At 36.7% G+C, this 24,360-nt stretch overlaps 2 pseudogenes; both read right to left on the minus strand.

The window, feature by feature from the left end:
* Window positions 1-1,070: 1,070 nt before the first annotated feature.
* On the minus strand, window positions 1,071-1,860 carry LOC132657155 (tigger transposable element-derived protein 1-like; annotated as a pseudogene).
* On the minus strand, window positions 1,717-24,272 carry LOC114114963 (tigger transposable element-derived protein 1-like; annotated as a pseudogene).
* Between the last annotated feature and the right edge of the window lie 88 nt (window positions 24,273-24,360).

A 24,360-nucleotide genomic window follows, 5' to 3' on the forward strand; every position in this document is an offset into this window, starting at 1 on the left:
GTTTGCATTATGTCAAACCAAACAAATACTGATTTCTGAATGTCAGTCCTTTGTGTTGGTCATTTGACTCTGACTCAAAGTTGAAAATACATCTAGTAATTAGTTCATATACTTGAACACAATTGAAAAAGCCTCTCTACCTTGGTCTCATCATGAAGACACAGTTAAAGTAGACTAATCTACCCTCCAGATACCCACTGTAAGAACATTCTCAGAGAGGTTTTTTTTAAAAAATATTTGTTATAGGCCACAAATTCTCAGTAGAGTGTCCTGCAGCTGGGCTTAAACAGGGAATCTCAGCAAATGCTTTTAACACAAATAGTAAGAAACTGTTTGCTATCCCCTGGTAGGTTTGATCAGTAGATCACTTACAGATGATATGAAGAGTGAACTGCAAAGACACATACCCTGACATCAACTTTGTACCACTCTTTAGAAACTATGATAGTGAAAAATAGCACAAGATTTCCCATCTTAAAAATAATTACAATTCATTTGAAAATCTTACTTGACTTTGAGTTCATCTACTATGATTTAGTTTATTATTATTAGTGAATGAAACATAAAATATGACTTGGTGCTTTCAAAAAGAATTTTACTAAATACTAAATAGTATAAAAGTTAACTAATAAGAGCCTATAACTGGGTGGGAGGGAGGTTCAAGAAAGAGGAAACATACTCTTGACTGATTCAAGAGTATACTTGAATACTTATGAATGATTCACACTGCTGTATGGCAGAAACCAACACAACACTGTAAAGCAATTATCCTCCAATTAAAAATAAAATTTGAAAAAGAGCTCAGAGTTACCATCAAAATATAAAATATACAAGTTTTATAGGATATCCAGTTTTTGGATGATTTCTTTATTGAGTAAGAACAATGTGATAAAGCAAATAACACAACAAAGCAAGTCACATTATTTTGTTTCCCAGTACCTATAAAAGTTATGTTTACACCATACTGTAGTTTATCAAATATTTAATAGCATTATGCCTAAAAATACAATGTACATACCTTAAGAAAAAAATACTTTATTGCTAAAATATGCTAACCATCATCCGAGCTTTCAGCAAGTTATACACAACCTTTTTGTGGGCAGAGAATCTTTCCTCAATGTTGATGGCTGCTAAATGATCAGAGTTGTGGTTGCAGAGTGTTGGGATGGCTGTAGCAATTTCTTAAAGTAAAACAATGATGAAGTTTGCCTTTTTTATTCTCCCTTTCACAGATGATTTCTCTGTAGCATTAAATATTTTTGATAGCATTTTGCTCACAGTAGAATTTCTTTTAAAATTGGAGTCAATTTCCTCAAATCCTCTCACTGCTTTATCAAGTAAGTTTATGCAATATTCTAAGTTCCTTCACTGTATTTCAATAATATTCACAGCATCATCAACAGGAATAGATTTCCTCTAGTTTCTTTGTTCATCCATAAGAAGCAACCCCCTCAACCTGTTAGTTTTATCACAAGATTGCAGCAACTCAGTCACATTTTCAAGCTCCATTTCTAATTCTAGTTCTCTTGCTATTTCCACCACCTCTGCAGTTCTTCCTCCACTGAAGCCTTGAACCCCTCAAAGCCATCCATAAAGGTCGGAATCAACCTCTTCCAAACCCCGGTTAATGTTGAAATTTTGACCTCTTGGCATGAATCATGAATGGTTTTTTTTTTCACCTGTGCAAATCCTATATTAAAGCAACAACCAAAGTATAGGATGGCTCACGTGGTTCTTTTTTTTTTTTTTTTTGCTGCTATATCAACTTAAATATTAATCATTTATACATTTAAATTATTTTTAAAAGGTGAACATTTATAGCTCACAAATCAACAGAGTGACATTTCCACCCAGATACATTTTTCCATCTTATTTCCCAGTTTTAACAATAGGCATTCAGAACCAGAGGGACAGCACATCAAACTAAGTGCCAGCACCTTCTGTGAGCAGAGTTAGGGTGTCTGAGAGATGCACTGAAGGTTTACATTCCTTGTTAAATAAAAATAATTTATGCAGGAAAATTCCTAGACCTATTTGCTTTGTTTTTACATTCTCTATGAGCTTCCAGTTCAGTAGTGACATTCTGAGCATTAGACTCCTTACAAATGACATCTCTAAAAGTCTTAATTAAAGGTCATTATCACCGTCATGATATTTTCTTGTATAACAGACACTCAGTCCTTCAGAAAGCAAAATAAGCAATTCCGTTTTATTCAATTTTTCCCACCACTGATTTGTTTAATCTAAATCTTGTTAATCACTGTAGAATCCCTATAAGTCATTGAAGATGAACTTTGTTATCTACTAGAGGATTTTACAATGAATAGGTGAATGTAATAATGACTAATACCTTGAAGATGATGGTGGTTTAGTTGCTAAGTTGGTTCTGACTCTTTGCCACCCCATGAACTGGAGCCCACCAGGCTCCTCTGTCCATGGGATTCTCAAAGCAGGAACACTGGAGTGGGTTGCCATTCCCTTCTCCAATGAATGTTCTCAATGACATTTGATTTACTTTGCCCCTACCAATCAGAGGAATCATCTCTCTGATACCTATAGTCTTATAAAATGTATTTCTTAAATAACAAGACTTCAAAGTTGAAATTACTCCTTGGTCCATGAGTTATAAAATGCAAGTTGTGTTAATAGGTATGAAAACAGCATTAATTTTGTGCCTCTCCATCACAGCTCTTGGGTGAGTAGATGCATTGTCAATAAGCAATAATATTTTGAAAGAAATCTTTCTGTCTGAGCAGTAGGTCTCAACAGTGGACTTAAAATATTCAATAAACCATGTTGTCTACTGATGTGCTGTTATCCAGGCTTTGTTGTTCCATTCAGAGAACACAAGCAAAAAGTAGATTTTTGTAATGATAAATAATATTAGCTTCAACTTAAAGTTATCGGCTGCATTAGCCCCTAACAAGAGAGTCATTCAATCTTTGAAAGCTCTGAAGCCAAACACTGATGTCTCCTCGCTAGCTATGGAAGTTCTAGACTGCATTTTCTTCCAATATAAGGTTGTTCCATCTACACTGAAAGTCTTTTGTTCAGTGTAGTCAGGGTCATTCATTATCTTAGCTAGATCCTCTGGATAATTTGCAGCAGCTTCTCCACCAGTAATTGCTGCTTCATCTTGTACTTTTATGTTGTAAAGATGGGTTTGTTCCTTCAGCTTCATGAACCAGCAGCTTCTGCTAACTTCAGACTTTTCTTCTGTAGCTTCTACACCTCTCCCAGCTTTCAGAGAATTGAACAGAGTTAGCGCCTTGCTCTGGATGGCTTTTGGAATGTTGTGGATGGTTTCATTTTCTATCCAGACCACTAAAACTTTCTTTATATCAGCAATAAGGATGTTTACTTCCTTATCGTTCAAATGTTCACTGGACTAGCGCTTTTAATTTCTTTCAAGAACTTGTTCTTTGCCTTTAAAACTTAGGTAAGTGATGCAAGAGGCCTAGCTTTGGACCTATCTCTGCTTTTGATGGACCTTCCTCACTAAGGATATAATCATTTCTAGCTTTTGATGTAAAGTAAGAGACTTCTAAACCTTTCATTTGAACGCTTAAGAGACCATCATAAGGTTATTAATTGGTACCTTACCTGAGGAAATAGAGAGGCCTGAGGAGAGGGAGAGAGACAGGGGAACGGCCCTTCGATGGAGCAGTCAGAACACATACAACGTATACGGATTGGGTTCAACATCTTACATGGTTGCCGCACGGTGCCCCAAAACAGTTGTAACAGTAACATCTAAGATCACTGATCATAGATCACTGTAACTATATAATAACGAAAATTTGAACTATGACAAGAATTACCAAAATGTGACTCAGAGACATGAAGTGAACAAATGCTATTGGAAAGTGGAACTTATGGACTTGCTCGACAAAGGGTTGCCACAGACTTTCAATTTGTCAAAAACTCAGTATTTGTGAAGCACAATAAAGTGAAGTGCAACAAAAAGAGGTATGCCTGTTTTATTTTACTTAGTCATTTCGGTTACATTAATCCATTTTACCCCAGAAACAATATTATAAAATATCAGCACTGAAAATTATGAAAATGAAGCTAAAAATAAACTTTGAATTAAAAGCAGCATATGAAATCTACATGTTTTTATAGAATACATAAAAGTTAATACTAAAGATGTAACTTTTCATGAGTATTTAATATATTTCATAGTATTAGATGGAATACTATTTAGCTGTTGCTTCCTACCAAATTAATGAATGAATATTACCTGGTATATATTTAAGAGGTAACTTGGTGTCATAGAGAAGCAAGCTTGGAGAGCAAACACATCAGTGCTGGATATGACATTCTCTAGCTATATAGTAGCGGGAATTTGCTTTATCTCTAATGAGAATTAAACAAGATAAGTTATGCAAAAGCATTTGGTTCAGAGTTAACTTTCAATAATCAATAGTGCCCTCCTTTCTGCAATTCTCTTTCCATATTCTATGCAGATATTTCTTCCATATTTTATTCACAAGTGACCCAAATAGTTGGTGAGTTTGGCAGCTACCTAGATATTTAGAACACAGTCTTGCACTCCTCAGTGAATGTCACAATCCATGCATGCACCTGGCCATACCTGTCAAGATGAACATTTTTTCAGAGCATATATATTTGCTCAGTAGACAAACAAAAAGATCAACAACGTGAATGGGCCTAGAGGGTATTACGCAAAGTGGAATAAGTCAGACAGAGAAATTCAAGTACTGTACATATGGAATCTAAAAAGCAAAACAAATGAACAAATACAACAAAACCGAAACAGACTTACAGAGAGAACTGGTGGTTGCCAGAGGGGAGAGGGGTTAGGGGATGGGCAAAACAGATGAAGGGAATTAAGAGGCATAAACTACCAGTTGCAAAATAAGTAAGTCACAGGGATGTAATATATAGCACAGGGAATACAGTCAATAACATTGTAACAGTGGGTTACCCAAAAGTTCTTTCTGGGTTTTTCCTATTAGTTGTTGTGGAAAAACAAGAATGAACTTTCTGGCCAAACCAATAACTTTGTATGAAGCATAATGTATGAAAATATAAAATCACTATGTTACATACATGAATATATTATAATATTGTCATTCAACTATACTTCAATATCAAAAATAAAGAAATTCAGTGTTGACATAGTAATATCTAATATATAATGCATATTAAAATTTTTCCTTTCAAAAAATATATAAAGACCAACTTGCCAATAGTTTTTTGAATTAATGCCTTGATTTCTGTGATTTTTACTTCTCCTAGACTGTTAATTCATTTATTTAAAAAACTCTATATACAAAATAAAATGAGAAAAAAATAAAATAGTATGATTTTAATAATCTCTAGAAAATATCTTCATATAACTTAATAATATTTTCAAGCTGTTATGAAAGCAAACATAAGTAAAATGTATTGAGCAATTTGGTTATCAATTGAAATTACTTTTTAATCCACTATTTGACGTAAAACTAAAATATAAGTAATCTATTGTAGAAAAGTAGGTGAAGTTTCAAGTAAACCAACCTAAAAGAAAGTAACACTCAGATCCAGAAATACAGTGAACTCTAGGTCAGTCTTATTTATTTACTACAAAAGTCTCTGGCTAGAACACTGAATTCAGAATAACTTTTTAGATGAAGTTCTCTGTGTCTGCTTATTTAAAAAAAAATAATGATAGATTTCTTCTGATCTTTCAGAGCCCCAATCATTTTTGCCCCAGCAATATTCTTATAGTCTTTAAAATACTCCATGGAATGTAGACTAAGGTTAAAGGCAGCATTCTGTCTTTGAGGCCTTCCTTGGGCAGAGTAAGAAATATAAAAATGTTATTTTTATATATTAAGGCCTGAAGAAAGCCTAACAGCCAAAACATCACCTTTAACATGGTTTCTATTTCTGAGTAGTTTATCAACCAATCTCTCCTTTATTCTTTGGTCTAAAAACTGGTTTTAAATTCTTTCTCGGTATTTCAAATGTATCCTGGCTCTTTGCAGCCTCATTAGAAAGTCTCTTAAAATTACAAACTTTTTTTTTTTTCCTCTTCACTGTACAAAAGAAAATGAATGCTTGGTCAAGCTGCAAAAGAAACAGCACAATTGGCTATTTTATAAACGTTTGAAATTTAAGAATTACTTTTAGGGTATGTATATATTCAAATCATTAACTTAAAAGGAACAGTCTTTTTCATTAAATAATAGGCTTGGTCTATTTGAGTATATAGGTCATACCTATATACTCATTAATTCACAACATGCCCTAAACCTGGGATTGTTATGAAAGAGAAAGCACAGGCAGCAGTTGGTTCAAAAGCACAAAATATATGCTTTATGATCTCCACGTTCTGCTTCCTACCAAGATCCAAAAAACAAAATCTGATTCAAGGATCAAGTTTCTAATGACAAGGAACTTCAGACCCTTGAGGGATTCCAAGTTGTTGGGCCTTCATTTTTATCACTATTCTATCTGTATTATGACCTAAAAATAGTTGAAAAGAATGAGTGATTAAGTCACCAAAAAAGGTTCAAAACACTTCCTTTTTGACATCTATTACTTCACTAACTCCATTATTTTGATTTTGGATCTAGGCATCAATTTGTTTACTTGTTGGTTGGTTAATTAACTGGTTGATTGGCAGGTTGATTTCATCCAACGTAAATTATCCCTCCATTCATCCATTATATCCAAGAAATATGTAGGAAAAACAAATTGATAGTCATTTATTTTTAATACTTTAACTTAGCTATTGCATTAACACTTAACAATAACCATTCCAATCCAAAACCTTAGATGTGCTCAGAATCCAAAGTTTAAAACATAGGAGCATTGACTGGGAAACCATTCATTTCCTCTTAAAATATTTCATCACCTTGTATTGGGTAATCAGAACTTCTTAAACTTATTTACAACAAAATGAATATTACTAACTACATGTTTATCATGAGGACTCCATTTTGACACTCTTTATGCATTATGCTGTGACAATCTAGAAAACAATATTAGTTAAAAAATTTAGAAATCCAGATCACAATTCACGAGACAGCCAGGTTGTATCAGTCAGAGTGCAGTCAGGAAATAGAAACCACACTAGTTATTCGAAAAGAGAAAATTTAATATGAATTGTTAACTATCAGCAAATGGCCCTGGAACTACTGAATAGCCATAGAAAAAAAATAAACTTTCATGCCTCATACCGCACACAAATATTAAAAATAAAGTGGATCATAGACCTAAATATAAAACCAAAATTACCCAAATTCTAGGAGAAAATATGTGTGACACTGGGTTAGTCAAAGATTTTGTAACTACAAAAACATAATCCATAAAAGAAAAAACTGATAAGCTAGACCTCATCAAAATTAAAGACTTTACTCGTCAAAAGACATTGTTAAAAGAATGAAAATAAATACCACAAACTAGGGGAAAATATTTGCAAATTATATATCTTATAAAGAACTTGTATCCAAAATAAGTCAGGAAACCAAAACTCACTAATAATTTCTAAAAATCCACTTTGAAAAATAGGTTAAAGATTTGAATAATCACCTTTACCAAACAAAATACATGAATGGTAAATAAATACCAAGGAAATTCTCTAAGGTGATGGATATATCTTGATTGTAATAATGGTTTCACTAATCATCATGGAAATGCAAATGAACACAGTGATACTACTACACTATTTCAATGTCTAATATTAAAAAGACTGGCCATGTGAAGAATTCCTGAGGATATGGGCCTAGAACCCTTGTGCTGGTTTTAAATAATAACTTTTTTAAGGTTTGGTAGTTTCTTAAAAAGTTAACCAACAACTATCATATAATTCAGTTAGTCCAGTCTTAGGTATTTGCTCAAGGGAAATCAAAGTAATATCCATACAGAGAGTTGATACAAAGGTTCACAGAGGCTTTATTTGAATTGTCAAAAACTGGAAATGATTCAAATATCTGTCAATAAATATTTGTCAAACAAATGGTGATACATCCATAAACTATAATATGTGCTGTGTTGCATGCTTAGTCGCTCAATCGTGTCCAACTCTTTGTGACCTCATAGACTGGAACCTGGCAGCCTTCTCTGACCAAGGGATTTTTTCCAGGCAAAAATACTGGAGTGGGTTGTCATTTCCTACTCCAGTGGATCTTCCTAGGGATCGAACCCTAGTCTGCTTCTCCTACAGTGCAGGTGGATTATTTAACGCTAAGCCATCAGGGAAGCCCCTGGTAGGTAATTCAGTAGTAAAGAATCCACCAACCAATGCAGGAGACATAGGTTCGATCCCTGAGTCAGGAAGATCCCCTGGAGAAAGGAATGGCAACCCACTCCGGTATTCTTGCCTGAGAAATCCCATGGACAGAGAAACCTGGTGGGCTACAGTCCATGGGGTTGAAAAAGTGTCAGACATGACTTAGCGATTAAAACAACAGAAAATAATACTATAATACTACTTCGGAATAAAGAGAGCTGAACTACTGATGCAATCAATAACATGGATGATTTGAAAGATGATTACACTGAGTGAAGAAAAGGCCAGGACAAAAAAAAAAAAAAAAAGAGAGAATATGCACTGTGTGATCAAATGTATATAAAATTTAGAGAATACCTGGGTATGTGAGGGTCGGGGAGAAACGGAGGGCTAGGGTTAGGGGAGAGAAATTACAAAGCAATAAAAGGGAACCAACTGGGGTGTCAGATGTGTTCATTGTCTTGATTGTGACTCCTTTGACCTACCCAACAGGGCACGGAGACCACTATCTGGAATTCTCTGGGCACTTCTTAGTAACTTCCATGTCCAACAGTAAAAATTAATGAAAAACTACAACTAACGAAAAAAGAGCAGGATTGAGATCCATCACGTATTAAAGTTTGGGTGGGTGACCTTGCCAGGCAAAGGACTGACCAACTGAAGTCCTGGATTAGGGAAGGCAAAGGAAACAGGAAATCGGTAATGGAAGAAGGAGTTTTTAAAATATCAACCATGGTTTCATGACCAGCTATAAAAATTAAGACAGTATCAATTCTGCACATTTTCTTTCTTGCTTTTTCTACCTGTATGCACACACACAGAGACACAACATACACACCCACACCTCCAAAGGGTAATCGGTAATTTGGGATTAATCACTCTAGCCTCTTGGTCTAGTGGAATGAGAAGCCCAAAATATCCGGCTGACATCCGAATTCAATGGAACCATGTGGGTCCCCAGGTAGAAACATTATCTGTTCGTGGGAAGCAGCAATAGCTAGTGTTCATAAAAGATATTAGAACACAGACATGCAAAGGGAAAAAATTGTGAAGGCATAGGGGAAAGAGGACTTTTTACAATTTAAGGATAAACCTCAGAAGAAATCTCCCCTCTGACTCCTTGATCTTGAACTCTAGCCTCTGGAACTGTAAGGAAATAAATTTCTGTTGTGTAACTCACTCAGTGTGCGGTACTTTGTATGACAGCTTTAGCAAACTAATACAATGTACTTCCACCCATATCTCAAATCAGGCAAACGGACAGCTTGAAATCCTCCCCACTGAGAGGACTGCCTTTCATTAAACATTCCTGCAGGCCCAAACATTCTAATTTGGACCACCATGTCTCTGCTACTCATTATAGTAAATATACCCGATGTGTTTTTGGAAATTAAGTGTTGCTATTTGGACTACAGAAGAATTCACCACAGAGCTATTCAAAGATTCAGGTGCTTCCCTCCCTAATTTACTTCCCCAAGCCTTTGTAAAGTGTCCTCTGGGATGGCTCAGGGGATGTAGTTAGGAATGGCTGGCTATGTATGACATGTATGATAAACCTACTCCAACATTCCTATATCCATAAGCTTTTGACTTCTACTATTCCAAAGAAATTATGGCATCCCTTCCTCACCATTGAATCTAAATTTCAGTCAACCAAGCAAATAAACTGTTAGAGTCTACCAGCTATACAGGCATTAAAAGTGAAAGTGAAGTCACTCAGTCATGTCTGACTCTTTGTGATTCCATGTCCATGGGATTCTCCAGGGAAGAATACTGGAGTGGGTTGCCATTTCCTTCTCCAGAGGATCTTCCCAACACAGGGATTGAACCCAGATCTCCTGCACTGCAGGCAGACTTTTTTACTGTCTGAGCCACCAGGGGCTCTCTGAGCCACCAGGGGCTCATACAGGCATTAAGGGCATTAAACTCAGAATCTTTAGTTAAGAGCACCCACATCCATAAAAGTGACAAAACCCAATGTTCTACTCCACCATCCATGTTCCAACACCCTTAGATTTCATTCCTTCTTATATTCCCTGGATTTCTGTCAATATAAATTAGCAGAATTTTACAATCTCCTTGGTTATAAAACATTTCTTCTTGGATGAGACTTTGTACTCTGGAGCATACTGAGTTATGATCCAGTAATGCATCTACACAGAATAGTTGGGGTGAGTCTTGAGGAGAATGGGCATGCTCTTTCATAGTAGTGCCTTGGGTAGAGTTAGTATAGAATTTGCAAGCCAGGAAGATTAGTCTTCCTTAGTCTTCCTTCATTCAAGTCCAAGGACATGCCCCCAAACCCCATCTTTGTAAACACGTCCCCAAATCCCATCTTTGTAAAACATCTTGATAATGATTCTACCTTATTTAGACTTTATTTAGTATATGTCCAAATTATTTCCTAATCTGTAAAATGTGATTGGTACCAATAACTGTGCAGGAAACAATGACTAATAATAAATTGCAAACATTTTGAAATATGATAAACTCTCATGTGAATCACTGAAAAAGTATCTTTCTTACTTTGTCATAAATTTACTACAGTGGTTGACAACATTTAGATAATACATCTAATGCACATTTCAGATCAACAATCATATGATGCTTCTCAAGGAATCTGTATGTAGTGAAGCTACAGATCAACTCATTTCTGACTTTAGATGTAGTATGAGCATATTATAGTCACTGAACTAAATTCCCTAGGAAAAAGAGAAAGTTTTCATTTCAGCTTTGATTTTGCATAAATTCTTTTGAATGCCCTAAATTTATAGCTATTGGGAAAAAAAATAAGAGGCTCTATAATCTTTTCCCTAGGTATTTCATTACAACAAGCTTTTATTTTTATTTTCCTCCTCCTTAATTCCCTGTGGTAGATGGGAAGACAAAAGGGAATTATCCAGAATTCAATTTTTATTAAATAGTAAGTTTGCAAAGCATCAGTATTGCAAAAACTAGTTCTAGAAGTACATCTCTTAAGCACAAAGTGCAGCTGCAATACAGATGAATGCTTTTCTGAATTTAAACGATGTTCATAAGGAAGGCGGAATTCTTATCAATGTGTAGAATTTGTCCTCCATCCTATATATTGGGTAGGTCCAATCAGCTGTCATAAATGTCATAGTATCAACAAAATGTTTCATAGAATATGACTCAGTAATTTAAATGAATAATGTTAAACTGAGCTGCACATTTTTTTTGTCTGACTTAATCCACCATAACTACAATACAGTTTAAGAATTACTGTTATCACCTGTCTGTATTGACCTTAACCACAAAGTTGTACTATTTCTTCAAAGATTTTTTTTGAGAAATTATCAGTTGAGAAGTCAAATGATAAATACTATATAAGTACCATATAATAATAAGCTTCAGAGTAGACAAATTTCCTATCAATTTTTCATATGAGATTTGCAATTAAAGTTATAACTTCATATTTCTTAATTAAAATCAGTCTACTCTTCTTAGCACTTTTTCTTTTCTGTTGCATTCACTGTTTACATAATTTTTCTTAGTGATTCTTCCACATACTCTAAAAAGTTAAGTAATAATCCAGTTAAAATAGTTATTGTGTGAATTTTAATCCTTTCATTCTTTCATATACTTAGAAGGGGGTTTTGAAGTCTTTGGATAGAGAATAATTATTCAACAGTTAAAATGACATGATGCTGGAAAAGATTGAAGGCGGGACGACAGAGGATGAGATGGTTGGATAGCATCACCGACTCAATGGACATAAATTTGAGTAAACTCCAGGAGTTGGCTATGGACAGGGAGGCCTGGCGTGCTGCAGTCCATGGGGTTGCAAAGAGTCAGACACGACTGAGCAACTGAACTGAACTGATTTCACATTTAAATATTGACACCCATTAAACAGGGTTAAATAACTAAAAATTTAAAAAAGAATTTATGATACTCTTAAAATATATTAATACCTCTGTGTAGGACTATTGGGCTTCCCAGCCAGTGCTAGTGGTAAAGAACCGATCTGGCAAATTGAAAGAGACACATGTACCCCAACATTCATTGCAGCACTCTTTACAAAAGCTAGGACATGGAAGCAACCCAGGTGTCCATCGGCAGATGAATGGATAAGGAAATTGTGGTACATATACACAATGGGATATTACTCAGCTATAAAAAACACATTTGAGTCAGTTTTAATAAGGTGGATGAAACTGGAGCCTATTATACAGACTGAAGTCAGTCAGAAAGAGAAACACCAATACAGTATATTAATGCATATATATGGAATTTAGAAAGACAGGAATGACGATCCTATATGCAAGGTAGCAAAAGAAATACAGATGTAAAGAACAGACTTTTGGACTATGTGGGAGAAGGTGAAGGGTTGGATGATTTGAGAGACTAGCACTGAAACATGTATATTACCATATGTAAAAGAGATGACTAGTGCAAGTTTGATCCATAAAGCAGGGCACTCAAAGCCGGTGCTCTGGGACAACTCAGAGGGATGGGGTTGGGAGGGAGGTGGGAGTGGAGTTCAGGATGGGGGGGACACATGTGCACCCATCATTGATTCATGTCGATGTATGGCAAAACCATCACAATATTGTAAAATAATTATCCTCCTATTAAAATTAATTAATTAATTTTTAAAAAAAGAACCCATCTGGCAGTGCAGGAGACATAAGAGACAGGGGTTCAATCCCTGGGTCTGGAAAATCCCTTGGAGGAGGGCATGAAACCCACTCCAGTTTTCTTGCCTGGAGAATCCCATGGACGGAGGAGCCTGGAAGGCTACAGCCCATGGAGTCACAAAGAGTCGGACACAACCGAGCAACTAAGCACAGCACAGTGCAGAACACACATATAGCACTATTACTGAGAATAAATATACAATTCATTTTCACTCTTATGAAGAAAGCCTTCTCTAAGAATATGCATGTTTTTATAAACTTAAAATTGAATTTAAAAATTTAAACTTAAATTTTAAAACTGAAATCATACTAGATACTCCAAAAGTCAAAAATAAACTTTTTAACCTACTAAAATACTACATATAAAAGGTGTATAACATAAAAAATTAACTTACACTTCAATTATACATATAGTAAAAATTCAAGAATTAGCAAATCTCTGTAAAACTTTTTAAAATTAGATGTGAACATTTCTTGTAACATGAGTCAGTAAAACTCCTGTTGTAAGGGTCTAATTGAGTCTTATCGTCACTACCACACAGAAAACCAGACTGACCACAAGATCCTGTGCTTGATTTGTCTTGGTTCATAATTATCATCATGGGAGTAAAAATGGGGCTGGCCACTGAAACAGAATTTCATTTCACGAAATGATTTCAAACATAAAGGGATCAATTGTTTCCCAACCTTTCCTCTACTGATTATTTGAGAAATTCCACAGTGAAAAGTCTACCTAATAGGTTATTGTGAAAATTAAATGATTAACATTTATAAAACACTCACACAGAATGGTGAGTGAGTGCTTGTTAAATAAAACAATTTTCACTCCATTGACCTACACTGTGTTTTAAGAAATAAGGCATTAAACCATATAAGCAATTTTTACCTCAGGAGTTAGTTCCTTCCAATCCCATCCCTACAGCAAAAATTACCAGGGTAAAATCAGAAAAGACAAAGAACTAGCTGTCTTCAAGGAGGAATAAGGGTGTAGGAATAGGAAACAACTATGAAGGCAAAAGGAGCCGAACAATCCGTTACTAAATTAGGAGTTATGAACATCCCTTATGTTACAGTTTTGCCCAGTGTCAACTTGCTTTCCATGCAGTTAGGAGAGCGTGCTGCTGCTGCTGCTGCTGCTAAGTCGCTTCAGTTGTGTGAAACCCCATAGATGGCAGCCCACCGGGCTCCCCCGTCCCTGGGATTCTCCAGGCAAGAACACTGGAGTGGGTTGCCATTTCCTTCTCCAATGCATGAAAGTGAAAAGTCAAAGTGAAGTCACTCAGTTGTGTCCGACTCTTAGCAACCCCATGGACTGCAGCCTTCCAGGCTCCTCCGCCCATGGGATTTTCCAGGCAAGAGTACTGGAGTGGGTTGCCACTGCCTTCTCCGTGCAGAACCACAAATTCAAGAGTGTGTTTAAATTCAAAGGTTTAAAGGAAAAAATGTTATATATTTGATTATTCTTGAGTACCAAATGTGGGTTATGTTAATATCAACTTTCTTTTGATCATCAAAGACACTTTTGGCATATTCAGACACAAGGCAGTGCAAACTGTCACTACTTAAAGTTAGGGTTAATATGTTTGTACAGCCATATCATCATCTATAGTAAACATAGTTCCAATGAACATGAAATTTCTTTCCATGAAATTAAAGACAATATTTCACACTATACACAGGCAAAAGAGCAAAAATAAACAAATGAGACCACATGAAACTAAGAAGCTTCTGTACAGAATCAACAAAATGAAAGGCAACCTACAGAATGGGAGAAAAAAAGTTGCAAACCATATGTCTGTTAAGGGGGTTAATATTCAAACTACATAAAGAACTCACACACACACACACACACACAAAACTAATAACCTAATGAAAAAATGGAAAAGAACTCAAACAGACTTATTTCCAAAGACATACAAATGACAAACAGGTATAGTCAGCCCTCTGTATCCACAAGGTTTACATTTAACTTCTAACTCTATCTGAAGTTGGTTAAATTGAGGATGAGGAACCTACACATACAGAGGTCTGGCTGTACCACACCATTTTCATATAAAGGACCTGAGCATCCTTGGATTTTGGTATCCATGGGCATCCTGGACAATTCCCCAAGAATACCAAGAAACAACTATACTTTTAAAACTGCTCCATATTATTAATCATCAGAGAAATGCAAATCAAAACCACAAAGAGATATCACCTGACATTTGTTAGGATCCCTATTACCAAAAAAAAAAAAAAAAAAAAAAACAAGAAATAAGTTATGGCCAGGACATGGAGAAAAAAACAAACACTCATGCAACGTTAGTGGAAACGTAAATTGATCCAGCCACTATGGAAAATAGTATAGAGGTTCGTCAAAAAATCAAAAATAGAACTACCATATGATCCAGCAATTCTACTTCTAGTTATATATCCAAAGTAAAGAGCAACACTAACTCAAAAAGATATATGCACTTAACATGTTTAATGCAGTAGTATTCACAATAGCCATGACATGGAAACAAATTAAGTATCTACCAGTGGATGAAGGGCTAATAAAAAAGAGTGCTACAGATAGATAGACAGATATACACATATATAATATTCCTTTGTGTATAATATTTATATATATACAAAGGAATATTATTCAGCATAAACAGAAAATCCTGCCAATTATAACATGGATGAAACTTGAAGCCTTATGCTAAGTGAAATAAGGCAGCTACAGAAAAGACAAATACTGTATGATTTCACTTGTTTATGTGGAATCTAAAAAAAGTCATACTCATGAAACCAGAGAGTAGAATGAGTAGATGACAGGGGCTGGGGGTGAGGGGAATCAGGGGATGTTGGTCAAAGGATACAAATTTTTAGTTATAAGATGAATAAGCTCTGGGAATCTAATGTACAGAATGTGAACAACAGTTAGTTACTGATGCTGTCTTATGGATCTTCCCTGATGGTTCAGTGGTTAAGAATCCGCCCTTATACCGCAACTGGACATGGGTTCCATTTCTGGTCAGGGAGGTAAGGTCTCACATGGCTTTCATTGCTGCCAAAAAACCCCCTTTTTTCTCCCTTTTTTCTCAGCTATCCTGGGCCTCCGGGACCAGCTAACACCAGCTTTTGAGCTTAGCTCCTTACCGTTCATCAGCTGTGAGCTCCCATATTCCTCAAAATTATTCTACCCAGATGGAGGCTGCCGTCCACCACCTGGTCAGCTTGCGGCTGCGCGGGCCTCTACACTTACCTGTCTCTGGGCTTCTATTTCGACAGTCACGACGTGGCTCTGGAGGATGTGGGGCACTTTTCCCGCCAATCGGCTGAGGGAAAGTGCCAGGGCGCCCCGAGCCTTGTGAAAATGCAAAACCGGCCCTCTTCCAGGACAAGCAGAAGCCGTCTCGAGTGCGAAAAAACCCAGGACGCTCTGGAAGCGGCAGTTCTCATGGAGAAGACCCTGAACCAGGCCGTTTTGGATCTTCACGGCCTGACTTCCTCCCGCCAGGCCCCCACCGCGGAGACTTCCTGGAAAGCCCGTCCTACCTGAGCAGGGGAAGCGCATCAAGATGGCGACCACCTGACCAACCTCCACAGGCTGGCTGGTCCCCAGGCCGGCCTGGGCGAGTATCGCTTTGAAAGGCTCACCCTCAAGCAACGACTAGGAGCCTTTGGAGCCCAGCGACCTGTGAAAGACCCTCTGGTGTCAGGGTTTCTACCTGAAGCTTCTCTCTGCAGCCTCTATGCAGTTTTGTTTTGTTTTGTTTTGTTTTGTTTTGTTTTGTTTTCCAACAACCCTGGAGCCCTCTCTGAACCCTTGAACCAAACGGAAACAGTAACAATTTTTACAGCAAAAACAACAAAAACTACACGGTAAATTTAAGAGACTATGCTTAAGGGACTTCCCCAGTGGTCCCATGGTTAAGAATCTGGCTTCCAATGCAGGGGACGCCGGTTCCATCCCTGGTCAGAAAACTAACATCCCCACATGCTGAGGAACAACTAACCTGGTGCCTAAGCCTGCCGCAAACTACTGAGCCGGTTTGCTCTGGAGCTTTTGCACCACAACTAAAGAAAAATTACCACACCACAAGTAAGAGCCTGCATACGGCAACCAAGACCCAATGCACCTAAAGAAATAATTTTTTTTTTAAAACAGAGAAATATGTCTTTGTGGTCTCACCACACACACAAAAAAGCAGTAACTATGTGAGGTTATAGGTATGTTAATTAACTTGATTGTGGTAATTTTTTCAGTCTGTGTGTGTGTGTGTGTGTATATGTATATATATATATAACTATCACATTGTACACCTGAAATAGATATAATTTTAATTTGATAATTGTATCTAAATAAAGCTGGAAAATTTTCAAACATAAAAGTGAGTAATAATTTGTTAAGAATTTCAAATACTAACATATTATGAATGCAGATGTAATTTCTAAATAGGTAAAATATTATTATTGTTATTATTATTAATGAAGTGCATTGTTCAGTTCAGTTCAGTTCAGTCGCTCAGTCGTGTCCGCCTCTTTGCGACCCCATGAATCGCAGCACGCCAGGCCTCCCTGTCCATCACCATCTCCCAGAGTTCACTCAGACTCACATCCATCAGGTCCATGAAGCCATCCAGCCATCTCATCCTCAGTCGTCCCCTTCTCCTCCTGCCCCCAATCCCTCCCAGCATCAGAGTCTTTTCCAATGAGTCAACTCTTCGCATGAGGTGGCCAAAGTACTGGAGCTTCAGCTTTAGCATCATTCCTTCTAAATCAAAACTACAATGAGATATCACCTCACACAGGTCAGAATGGCCATCATCAAAAAGTCTGCTGCTGCTGCTGCTGCTGCTGCTAAGTCACTTCAGTCGTGTCCGACTCTGTGCGACCCCAGAGACGGCAGCCCACCAGTCTCCTGTGTCCCTGGGATTCTCCAGGCAAGAACACCGGAGTGAGTTGCCATTTCCCTCTCCAATGCATGAGAGTGAAAAGTGAAAGTGAGGTCACTATCAAAAAGTCTACAAACAACAAATGCTAGAGAGGGTGTGGGGAAAAGGGAATAATCTTGCACTGCTGGTGGGAATGTAAATTGATATAGCCACTATGGAAGATGGTATGGAGATTCCTTAAAAAGCTAGGAATCCCACTAAAGTGAAAGTGAAAGTGAAGTCGCTCAGTCGTGTCCTACTCTTTGCAACCCCGTGGACTGTAGCCCTCCAGGCTCCTCCGTCCATGGAATTCTCCAGGCAAGAACAGCAATCCCACTCCTAGGCATATACCCTGAGGAAACCAAAATTGAAAAAGACACATGCATCCCATTATTCATTGCAGCACTATTTACCATAGCGAGAACATGGAAGCAACCTAGATATCCATCAACAGATGAATGGATAAAGAAGTTGTGGTACATATATACAATGGAATATTACTCAGCCATTAAAAGGAATGCATTTGAGTCAGTTCTAATGAGGTGGATGAACCTAGAGCCTATTATACAGAGTGAAGTAAGTCAGAAAGAGAAAGATAAATATCATATACTAATGCATATATATGGACTCTAGAAAAGTGGTACTGAAGAATTTATTTGCAGGGCAGCAATGGAGAAACAGACATAGAGAGCACACTTATGGACATGGGGAGAGGAGAGGAGAGAGATGAATGGAGAGAGTAACATGGAAACTTACATTACTATATGTAAAATAGATAGCCAACGGGAATTTGCTGTATGGCTCAGGAAACTCAAACAGGGGCTCTGTATCAATCTAGAGGGGTGGGATGGGAGGGAAATTCAGGAAGGAGGAGATACATAGTATACCTAAGTGGAGAGTGAAAAAGTTGGCTTACAGCTCAACATTCAGAAAATGAAGATCATGGCATCCGGTCCCATCACTTCATGGGAAATAGATGGGGAAACAGTGGAAACACTGTCAGACTTTTTTTTTTTCGGCTCCAAAATCATTGCAGATGGTGATTGCAGCCGTGAAATTAAACGACGCTTACTCCTTGGAAGAAAAGTTATGACCAACCTAGATAGCATATTGAAAAGCAGAGACATTACTTTGCAAACAAAGGTCCGTCTAGTCAAGGCTATGGTTTTTCCAGTGGTCATGTATGGATGTGAGAGTTGGACTGTGAAGAAAGCTGAGCACCTAAGAATTGATGCTTTTGAACTGTGGTATTGGAGAAGACTCTTGAGAGTCCCTTGGACTGCAAGGAGATCCAACCAGTCCATTCTGAAGGAGATCAGCCCTGGGATTTCTTTGGAGGGAATGATGCTGAAGCTGAAACTCCAGTACTTTGGCCACCTCATGTGAAGAGCTGACTCATTGGAAAAGACTCTGATGCTGGGAGGGATTGGGGGCAGGAGAAGGGGAAGACCGAGGATGAGACGGCTGGATGGCATCACTGACTCGATGGACATGAGTCTGAGTGAACTCCAGGAGTTGGTGATGGACAGAGAGGCCTGGCATGCTGCAATTCATGGGGTCGCAAAGAGTCGGACACAACTGAGCGACTCAACTGAACTGAACTGATGGCTGATTCATGTTGAGGTTTGATAGAAAACAACAAAATTCTGTAAAGCAATTATTCTTCAATTAAAAAATAAACAAATTTTTAAAATCTATCACATTGTACACCTGAAATATATGTAATTTTTATTTGACAATTGTATCTCAGTAAAGCTGGAAAATTTTCAAACATAAAAATGAATATTTTTTGGTTAAGAAATTCAAATACTGATATACTTATGAATGTAGATGTAATTTCTAAATATGTAAAATGTGAAGCAAGTATGCATTTATAAATTATATCTCCATGATACCATGGCAACTGAACTCAAAATGAAATATTCAATTCACTTTACAGTTATTATATTTTTCCCCATCAAATGGTCTCTGGTTTTTATTTTCTGTTAAATGACCTGATATTTTGACCATTTATAAATTCAAAGTGTTGAGATTTTATTTACTTGATGCTTTTCTTAACTATTGAGATAGATAAATAAATTATAATATTCTCTATTGAGTTTTTGTTTGTTTAAATATAAGAATATCCTGACCTGATTCTGTGATATCTATATATTCCTCCTTTTGACTCTTCTTTCTGTAAGTAATCTCTTCGAGCCTCAGTTTTGGCTCTGAAACATGAGGCTGAGGCTTACATAAAGTTTTCAGGAGGATTAAATGAAAACATATATGTAAAGCACCTAGCGTAGTGTCTAATAAGCTTTCTTTTCCTCTCACCTCACTTTTCCTTGTCTGTTCTAGAACAGTCAGCGTACTTGTGACTGATGAGAAAGTAATGTTTGCTCACATCCTTGGTTTGTTCCCCAGTTTAGGCACTAGTTAACAATATACTTGATGTCCAACGGTTTCTTTATAATATGCTATTGAGAAAATTTAAGTCATTATTTATTCACTTACCTAACTGCATAATGCTCCTTCTTCATACTACCAGGCAATGCTGCTGCAACTTCGCCTTTGTCAGTCACTGTTGCTCCAAGGTGGACAATCTGAACTGAAAGGTTAGCTTTGAAACTAGAGAGAAGAATGTAACAGCTTCACAGAATGTCTGATTAAACTTCAACCCTGACGGAAGGATAAACAGCAAGAATTAAGGGGATTTTGCACAATAGACACATGAATTACTAATTTGCCTACTAAGGGAAAGGAGGACTGGACATTAGGCCACTGTTAGGACAGAGATTAGGAACTGAGAATCATCTTCTTTTTATTCCATGAGGATGCTCTGTTCTGAAATTTTTTAACTGATTCACAAGAGTTCAGAAATTGAAGAGAAGGATACTGATGAGGGCTCAGGTCAAAGCTTAGAGATTAGTTAATTTGACATGAATGGAGAACCACTAATTATCTTGGCATTTTGAAAGTTTGTCATGTATTTGGGGCTGTAAGGAAAATAGTTTACAAACTAAACCTAATTGTGAACTCCCTGTAGTCACAACAAAGTTCACAAAATCCCTGGAGGCATACACGAATACCTTTCTGAGGGACACTGCCCATAACTTTCCTTTAAGGCTCTGAAATGTGAATTTCAAAAAGAATAAACAATATGATTTCACTGAAGCCCAGCATTCATCAAAGATAACCTCAACAGTTCTGAGATATTTAATGATTTATCTTTAAATCCAATCTTGACATTGTAGTTTAGAGAAAGTTGTAAAAAAGCAGAAAAATGTTTTGAAGTCCAACATAATTATAATTTGAGGAACTTTCACACAAAGGAATTTCAATTTAAATTTTAAAACAGTTTCCAAATCTCAAGAAACTGCTAGTTACTTCTAAAGAGTAAAACTCAAATAACTGGGGCCTACTTTTAACCATATAGCTCTATGCAACTTTTAACTTTTTAAAAGTCTGTGCACATGTGCCTATTTTTGAAAATTAATTAAAACTGTTAAACAATAGATCAAGTCTGAACATGGATTCCCAAAACTACATTAAGCACATATGATTAGAAAATGCCAATATTTCTCAAAATTGTGATGCAGGCAATTAAGAAATGTCTTGAAAAGAAAAATGTTACTTGATAACTTCAACAAGTTAAAAATTTTGTAATGTATTGAAATATAAATATCATTAGACATGGGAAAAATGTCCTTAATCTCTATGCTGCTGCTACTGCTAAGCTGTTTCAGTCGTGTCCAACTCTGTGCGATCCCATAGATGGCAGCCCACCAGGCTCTGCCGCTTCTGGGATTCTCCAAGCAAGAACACTGGAGTGGGTTGCCATATAAATTATATAGTTACTGATACGGAATTAATTAGCAATGAATTGGCTCAAGTCCTCTCTTTTCTGTTAACTATACAAATATTTCTTAGCCCCAGTTCCAATCACTATTTTTTTTTTAGTATTAACTTTGCTACAATATTGCTTCTGTTTTTTGTTTTGGTTTTTTTGGACATAAGGCATGTGGGGTCCTAGCTTCTCAACCAGGAATGGAACCCACACCCTCTTCATTGGAAGGCAAAGTCTTAACCATTGGACCACCAGAGAAGTCCCCCAATGACTACTTTTGAAAAACCCCATTACCCAGTCAAAACTTGTGATACATTTGCCTGATGTTATTGGTAGTATTGCTTTACAAAACATTTTATCACGACGTAGCTAAAAAGTCTCCATGAATATATTAATATCAGGTTGATTTTTTTAAATGCTTTTAAAACTGAACTCTGAAGTTCATAGGCAAAATAAGAAACAGAGAAAAAACTATGCCTGTAGCTTTTTCTTTGAAGTTGAATGCAGAATTATGGAAGTAAAGCACACAAAGAGCCACATCCATGTTCAGTGTTTTGCTCTCTGCCCTTCTTTTCTGTCTTTTATGGACCTGAATGAAGAATCAAAATAAATCAAATCAAGGTTTTTACTGCTACTGAACACAGATAGATTCATTAATCTTATGTAAACCGATAGTGAAGTATATATCCTTCTTTATAGACTTAAATAGTGTAATGACTATGCTTTTATGTTTTAAGGTGTCACTTTAGACATTGCTTCCTCAAGTAAGTCCTTGCCTGACCATCCAATCTAAAGTGAGCTCCATTTCCTGGCATGATTTATAAATATCCAATAGCTCTCTGATATTTTCTTTTATCTACCTGTTTATTGATTATCTCGCTCCTTTAAAATGTAGATTCCATAACCAAAACTAAAATCAATAGAACCAAGAACAGTGTCAAGCATGTACGCTCTCAAGAAATATTTACTGGGGCTTCCCTGCTGGCTCAGGGGTGAAGAATCCGCCTGCCACAGCAGGAGACACGGGTTCCACTCCTGATTCGGAAAGATCCCACGATGCAGTGGAGCAACTAAGCCCGTGTACCACAACTATTGAGCCCATGTGCTGGGGCCTGGGAGCCGCAGCTACTGAGCCCACGCCCCACAGCTACTGAAGCCCGTGTGCCTTAGAGCCTGTGTTCTGCAACAAGCAAAGCCATCACAATGGGAAGCCAGAACACCGCTAGAAAGCAGCCCTCCCAAGCAGAGAAAGCCCACACAGCTACAAAGCCCAATACAGCCAAAAACAAATAAATAGTTTTTAAACAGAAATATTTACTGAAAGAATAAGCTCATATTTTTATTTAAAAAATTTCTATGAATTTAAGCATATATTGGATAACTTGCTCATCAGTTCTAATTAAATATTTAGAAGGCATTATTTAAACTCTCTATTTCTAGGATTATATGAACACTCTCCAGCTAGTCTCTCCTCCCTTTATTTCTTATCTCAATGTAATGTATTCTCTTTTTACCAGTTTTTATTGAGATATAATTGACATAGAGCACTAGATAACTTAAAGGTGTGCAGCCTAGTGACTTACATACATTAAGAAATAATTATCACAATGTTTAGTGAACATCCATAATCTCATATAGATATAGAATTAAAGAAATAAAAATTTTTTCCTTGTGATAATAACTCAGGATTTACTCTAACAACTTTTATACATAACATACAGAAGCATTAATTATATTCATCATGTTGTACATCATATCACTTATTGACTTATGTATGTTATAACTGGGAGTTTGTACCTTTCAACTGCCTTCATCCAATTACCCCACCTCTGGTAACCACAAATTGATCTTTTTTTATGCGTTTACTTGCTTGTTTGTTTTGAAGTACAATTACCCTACAACACTATGTTCGTTCCTGTTATACAACGTAGTGATTCAATATTTCTATGCATTTCAAAATGATTGTAAGTCTACTTATGACAACAATGTAACATTCTTAAATGTGGCAAACTACAGACATTTGGGAGAGGATTCTGCTTATTTCAATTGTTGAACATAAACTAAATAGCTAAAATTTAAGAGGCCTTAAAAAGGGATTTACTGAGAGGTACTATGTTCCCAGATGTATGCCAAGTCATGGGTGACACCTGTTTATTCCTTCCACCAACTTCAGAATCAGTGCCTTAGTTTGCTATTCTTCATTCTCTATCCTCTTTCCTTGACAAACTCTACACATCTTATCACTTTAATTCAACCTCAAATTTGTACTGATGTCCTCCCAAATAGAATCACATTTATGTCTATCTTTACAGCTATTTAGCACTACAGACAACACTTATGAAATGACTCAGTCATTTTTCATCCCCATACTACTTTCTTGTTCTAGCCACTAAGACCAACTCAATTCACTAAGACTTAATACTTTGGGGTCAAAAAAATCTATATATATATAGAGAGAGATTTTTAATGTCACAAACACGTCTTCCAACTTCCATTCCCAATTTCAAGTTCCATGACCTCCTCAGATTATTGTCACAGTCTGCGAGTGGTTTCTCCATATCCATACAAAGCCCACATTGACCCACTTGAATATTGATGACAGTGAGCCAGTCTTTAAATACTGCTTTCCGCATTTTGTTTATGTGATCAGTTTTGCCTCATGAACACCCCTCTCCATTTTTACTACAACCACCTTAGTCCAAAACCATCTTCATCTCTTAA

The sequence above is a fragment of the Ovis aries genome, chromosome 5 (assembly GCF_016772045.2).
Source record: "Ovis aries strain OAR_USU_Benz2616 breed Rambouillet chromosome 5, ARS-UI_Ramb_v3.0, whole genome shotgun sequence".
Classification (NCBI taxonomy): domain Eukaryota; kingdom Metazoa; phylum Chordata; class Mammalia; order Artiodactyla; family Bovidae; genus Ovis; species Ovis aries.